Source organism: Chinchilla lanigera, unplaced genomic scaffold (genome assembly GCF_000276665.1).
Source record: "Chinchilla lanigera isolate Chin_1 unplaced genomic scaffold, ChiLan1.0 scaffold00098, whole genome shotgun sequence".
Classification (NCBI taxonomy): Eukaryota; Metazoa; Chordata; class Mammalia; order Rodentia; family Chinchillidae; genus Chinchilla; species Chinchilla lanigera.
Genome location: NW_004955499.1, coordinates 1,782,970 through 1,788,854, shown reverse-complemented (window position 1 = coordinate 1,788,854; position 5,885 = coordinate 1,782,970). Strand labels below are relative to the sequence as shown.

Below are 5,885 nucleotides of genomic sequence, written 5' to 3'. Positions count from 1 at the left end.
GTTGAACCAGGGGACTTTAAGCAGAGAAATCAAAGCTATAGATAAGTAGGGACTACTTTCTTCCATTTAAAAAATACTTCAAAAATAAACTATTTCCCAGTTTGCTCCTTGCTTTATTGTATGAACTCGTCACCAGAAGAAATTCAGTAAGTTGAATTTCTTTTTCTTCTCAGAAGGCTCCTTACGTATCTATATGATTCCTGAAAATGTCTAGACAGGGCTCCAAATCATCCCAAACTCTCACCCAGACAACCTGATCTTCCATAATCATGGGAAGGTTAGTATTGTACAACACAAAGGGAAATACTCACACATACATAACCATTTCTAATAAATCTACTCTTTCCAAAAACAAGCTTTCCTATCCGTTAGCACCTACACAGGTGAGAAACGTTTGAGCCACCCATCATTGGAATTTTTGCTAAGAAACACACTACCATCCTTTTTTTAGGAAGTTAAAATAAGTGCCTTGTGGAGAAAATTTAACATGAAAAATCTTGGCCCATGAGGCTTGTCAGCACAAGATAACACTCATGTTTGTGACCCAGAATATGACTTTCAAAGTTTCAGATCCTGGCGAACAGAAAATATTAATATTTATCCTTACTGTCAGAAAGAGAGACCACATTCACACACAATATCTTGTCACAATTACATTACTTGGCTGTTACTATTTTTATTCTGTTGGTGTGCCCAACTCAGATCTTAAATTTTATCACAGATGCGTATGGATAGCACAAAAAAAAATTATTTTTTTTTGTGGGGTTCTGTGTGATCTATAGTCTTAGATACCCACCGGGGGTCTCACATAGTGACCCCATGGAAAGAGGGGTGCACTTTACTACGATAATCAATGTGTAAAAGCGAAAGGGCAACAGCAATATTTGATATTCACTGATGGCTCACCATGACAGATTGCAACATGGCGTTTTCTGCAAGGGAGCGAGCCACCTTACCGCTCCGAGCAGTTATAACACGCAGGCTCTCAAGATGCAAAACTCAACACGAAGCCAACAGCCAGCCTTTGGATCGACACCTTCCTGCACACAAATTTCACATTTCTGCCAGCAAACCCTCCCCCATGTGTATGAGCCCCACTGTTCTACACGGTGCTCGCCCTGAGATCAGCATAAACATGCTTACAAAGGAAACGCACAAGGTCATAAAGTCCCAGAGATAGAGCGTGATGCCCGACTTCTGGAAAATTTAACTCTGACAGCGCCAAAATCCAGCCCCAGCAAAACAGCAATGCATGCGTAGAGCAAAAAGCAAAATGGAAGTGCATGTCTTGGTCACGCCATGCACACAAAGCTCAAGAGAAAGAGGAGGAGGACTAATTCTCAGCTTATTCGCTCAGAGCCCCCGGATGATCAGAACTAGCAAAGATGCCAGCTGCGCTAGTAACAGATGCAATGTGTTTTGCTCACCTGCCCGGAGCTGCCTTCCCGGCTCCCGCATTGGCGAAGTCTGATCTATCAGCTCCCCGTCCCTGCGATGGAGCTGCGCTGCTGTAGTCATTATTATAATTAAATGCTGGTAACACCGCTGTAGTCCGTCATCGCTGTTACAGATATTTAAACATCACCTACAACAACAGCTGTCACCTCTGTGGGGAATAAATCCTCATCTCAACTTTTCAACCCGAGTCCAACCTGCAGACAGACGAAGGCCATTTGCCAGGTGTGGTGGAGCACGCTTCTGATCCCAGCAGTGGGGAGGCTGAGGCAGGAGTATCCCTGTGAATTCCAGGCCAGCCCAGGTTATACAGTGAGTTCAAGACCAGCCTGAACTGCATAGCAGGACCCTGTCTCAAAAAGGTGAAAAAAAAAGAGAACTAAGGCCATTTAGTAAAACTGAATGTGATGTTCACGGAGGAATTAGAAAACAGAACAAGCATTAGACTTACAGGGATCAGGAAAAGAATTCTGAGGGAGAAACATTTTCAGCATTTCCTTTAGGACATCGGGCATCAGGGTGGAGCTTCCCGCGTCTGCTCTGAATTTTACCTGTTGGCATTGCATCTTAAAACGTCAGCACCACCCAAAAGAGTGAGGCCACCTTGAACTGCATTTTTAGGTGGAAACATGACAATTTTCATATACAACTGTAGAGATTCCTCAACAGCTACTGTCCATGAAGCACTTTCCTCATTTGCTGGAGTCTGGTATTAAAGTCTTATTATAGGTGGGATTAATTGGGAGCAGCAGGGAATGGTTGTGTAAGAGCAAGAAAAGAACATTTGTGTGTGTGCATGAGATTTCTGGTGAAATCCACTCCAGGAGGCTGAGGCAGGAGGATCTCAAGTTGGAGTCCTGCATGCGAAATTTAATAATTTAGTGAGACTCAAAGTTAAAAAAAATTTAAAAGGGCGGGGTATACAACTCAGACCAAGGCCCTGGGTTCAATCTACAATACATGAAAAAATTCACCTCTGCTAAATATATACTGACTTGCTTTATAACCATAATCCCCCAACCAAACACTATGATAACAATTCAGGTAGCATTTTTACGGTCTCAGGTATTCTAAGTTATTGTGAGATTTAAGGGTATGTTAGGGTGGCCACAGGTTATAGGCCAACACCTTGCTATTTTACATACAGTACTCGAGCATGCAGGGATTCTTGTACCCATGGGCATCGTGAGTCCAGTCCCCAGGGGATAAATAAGGCGGAGAACTGGACTTCAATATTTCTTTAAGACCACCAAACCAGGATGAGTTGAAACCTTTTCATTAAGCTGCTCTGCTCTTTATTTATAATTTGGGTTTCTCAGATAAGAGAAACCATGTGGTAATGAAGCTTGTGTGTCTGATATATTTCCATCAACATTATGGTCTCAAGGGGCATCTATTTTTCTACACATGACTCAAGTGTATCCATCTTCACGGCTGTATAGTACTCCATTGTGTATAAGTTCTGCATTTTGTGCATCCATCTGTCTGTTGGTCTGCTGCTTCCGAGACTGATCTATTGTGAGTTGTGCTGCTATAGACATGGGCTATGAAGCTGTACCTCTATCTACATCCACTTGACAATCAATTCTGTGAGCTTCGCATTGCGGAGTCTCTTGACTGAATTCTTCCATGAGGAGCACACGGCTGCACGTGACTATGTCTGCTGTGAGCGCATCCTGAACCTGACGTGTCCAGGAACATAGGTGTCTTCACTGCATCACAGCACCCAGCAAACGGCTCGGGGGGGAAACTGGGTCCGAATTACAAAGACCTCCTTCACTAGGGAATTATGGAAAGTCGCCTATGCAGAAGGTACACAGAGACTTACACGTGGCAAAAGTGAATAGAGTATGGTCTGTTTGGGGGGCCAGAAATGTGTCTTTCAAGGGGCTTAATGCACAAGAGAGAGAGACAGACAGACAGAGAGACAGAGACAGAGAGACACAGAGAGACAGACAGAGAGACAGCAAGACAGAGAGAGACAGAGACAGAGAGAGAGAGAGACAGAGACAGAGAGACAGAGAGAGACAGAGACAGAGAGAGATGGAGATAGAGACAGAGACAGAGAGACAGAGACAGAGAGAGACAGACAGACAGACAGACAGAGAGACAGAGACAGATACAGAGACTAAGGGAGACAGAGACACAGAGACACAGAGAGCAACAGAGATTTCTCTGCACCATTTCTCCCCGTGACCCATCCCTGCTGCCCCGCAGTGTGTCTGTGTGTCCGGGCCACCTTTTCCAGCTGTGTCCTGCACCCAGCACCCAGAAACACCAGCACCCCACCAGCCTGTAATGGGCACTGCCGCATGGACCATGTGCAGTGTGAACAGCTAGACACCTTTTCCTCTTACAGATAAGCAGCTCCTCCGCACTTCCTCCTGCGGAGCACACAGCCAGCACCCCTCCCCTCCTCAGCGCAGAGCAGAGACGGGATCCGCAGGCGATGGTCCCTTTGGTTCCGATGGTCCTGGGAGCCCTGGACCTAGCCTCCTTTCCATGAGAAAGAGCCGGGTGAGCTGAGGGTGCTGGGAGACGCAGAATCAGAACAAAGATCGGCACATGGGCCCCTCCGTCTCTGCCAACCTACTTTTGAATGAAGCCTTTTTCCTTTCTAGCAAAATAACTGGGCTCCTTTGAGGCTGCCCGTGGTCAACTCATGATCAGTGGTGAGCTCAGGAATCCGAGAGACCCTGAAGAATTTAATGAGAAAACCGAGCAACAGACAAGCTCAGTACTCTTTCTCAAGCCAGGTGGTTGGGAAGCGCTACAGCTGGGTAGAGGACCCCAGCTCTGCTACTATGATGGCGCCCTACCCCCTGCAGCCTCTGCTGTTGGTGGCCCCCCACATTTATACGGGTGAGTCATGGAGTGAATATTCCAGCTACCAAAGAGCTGCGTGATTGTTGGTAACTTAGAAGTTCAAAAAGGATCATGAATTAGATCTAAAGACCCACCAGTTACAAAATTGATAGGAAAAACACAATGCTCCTAACTTAAAGGAGGGAAGGTTCATTAGGCTCACGGTTGCAGGGGGTGCAGTCCATGGTCGGCTGCTCCAAGGCAGGAGCATCATGGCGGATGGGCGTGGGGGAGGAAGGACACTCACATCATGGCAGCAGGGAAGCAGAGAGAGAAGGGAGGAGCCGGGGATCAGAGCTCACCCTTCCAGGTCACGCCAAATGACCCGCATCCTCCAAGCAGGGTCTGCCTTCTAACACCACACGGAGCATAACACCCCAGGATCCAGTCACCTTCCACAACTGATTTGCGGGACATCTAGATATGACCATGACACCAATCAGTGTCTACTTACCAACCACCCATTTGTCTATCTATCTATCTATCTGTCTGTCTATCTGTCTGTCTATCCATCCATGTCATGTATTTTTATCATCTATGTATCATTCCTATTATTATCATCTAAATGTCTATACCCTTTATCTCTCATGTACATATATGTCTTGGTTACTTTTCTCTCATTGCTGGGACAAAATATCTGACTCCCAAAATTAAGGAAGGAAAGGTTTATTTCGCTTACAGTTTGTGGAGGTTTCAGTCCGTACTTGGCAAGTTATAAGGCAGAGTGGCACATGGCGGAGGGCTACAGCTCCTGGCGGCAGAACACAGCAAAGCAACAAGCACAAAAGGGAGGAATGGCCCCAAGCTACCTCTTCCTCTCCCTTACATATGCAAACTATCCACCCCAGGGCAGGTGCAGCTCTCACACCCATAATCAATCAAACTCTAAAAGCCTGCCCCATGGCTGCATGAGGCTTTGTGGGGACACCCAGACACAATCCATAACAATCTGTGTATGCTTCATTTATATACTATCCATTTATATCTATCACTATGCCTATCGTTTGTCTGTATCCATATGTATCCTTCTATTAGCTCTATCCATCCCTCACAATTATCTATTGATCCTATCACCTACCTATACATCTATCCATCTATTATGCATCTTCTAAATATATTTCTCACCTGTCTATACTTATCTATATATATCTTTATCATACATCTATCTACCTCCATTGCCTATCTACCTGTTATTGATCATCTTGGGGTCATGTCTCAATGTACCTTTCGCTCCTGTATTAACCCTCGTTTATCCATCATCCATCTATCAATCACCTACCATCATCTATAGTCTATCATCTATATCTCTGATCTGTCTCCCTATTATTTATTTATCATCATTCATCTGTAACATCTACTTAGTTATCATCTATTAATGATCTAATAATCACCTGATAATTGTCGTCCATGCCCCACCCATTTATTGATCGTCTATGGGTCGATCTATGTGTCCGTTCACCCAGCCATCCACCCATCCGTCTCCCTGGAGAGCAATGCCTGCTCTTGCACTCAGCCATGGTCCCTTGGATGTAACCACAAACACCACACCGATAAAAAGAAAGGAA

At 45.3% G+C, this 5,885-nt stretch overlaps 1 protein-coding gene across 1 annotated transcript in view; it reads right to left on the bottom strand.

Moving 5' to 3' along the window:
* The window catches only part of Arsh (arylsulfatase family, member H), a 30,851-nt gene extending 29,352 nt beyond the window's left edge, over window positions 1-1,499 (bottom strand). Inside the window, exon 1 of the mRNA XM_005406525.2 lies at window positions 1,428-1,499. The gene's annotated coding sequence lies outside the window, so the exon portion shown is untranslated. The remainder of the gene's footprint in view (window positions 1-1,427) is intronic.
* Window positions 1,500-5,885: the final 4,386 nt, after the last annotated feature.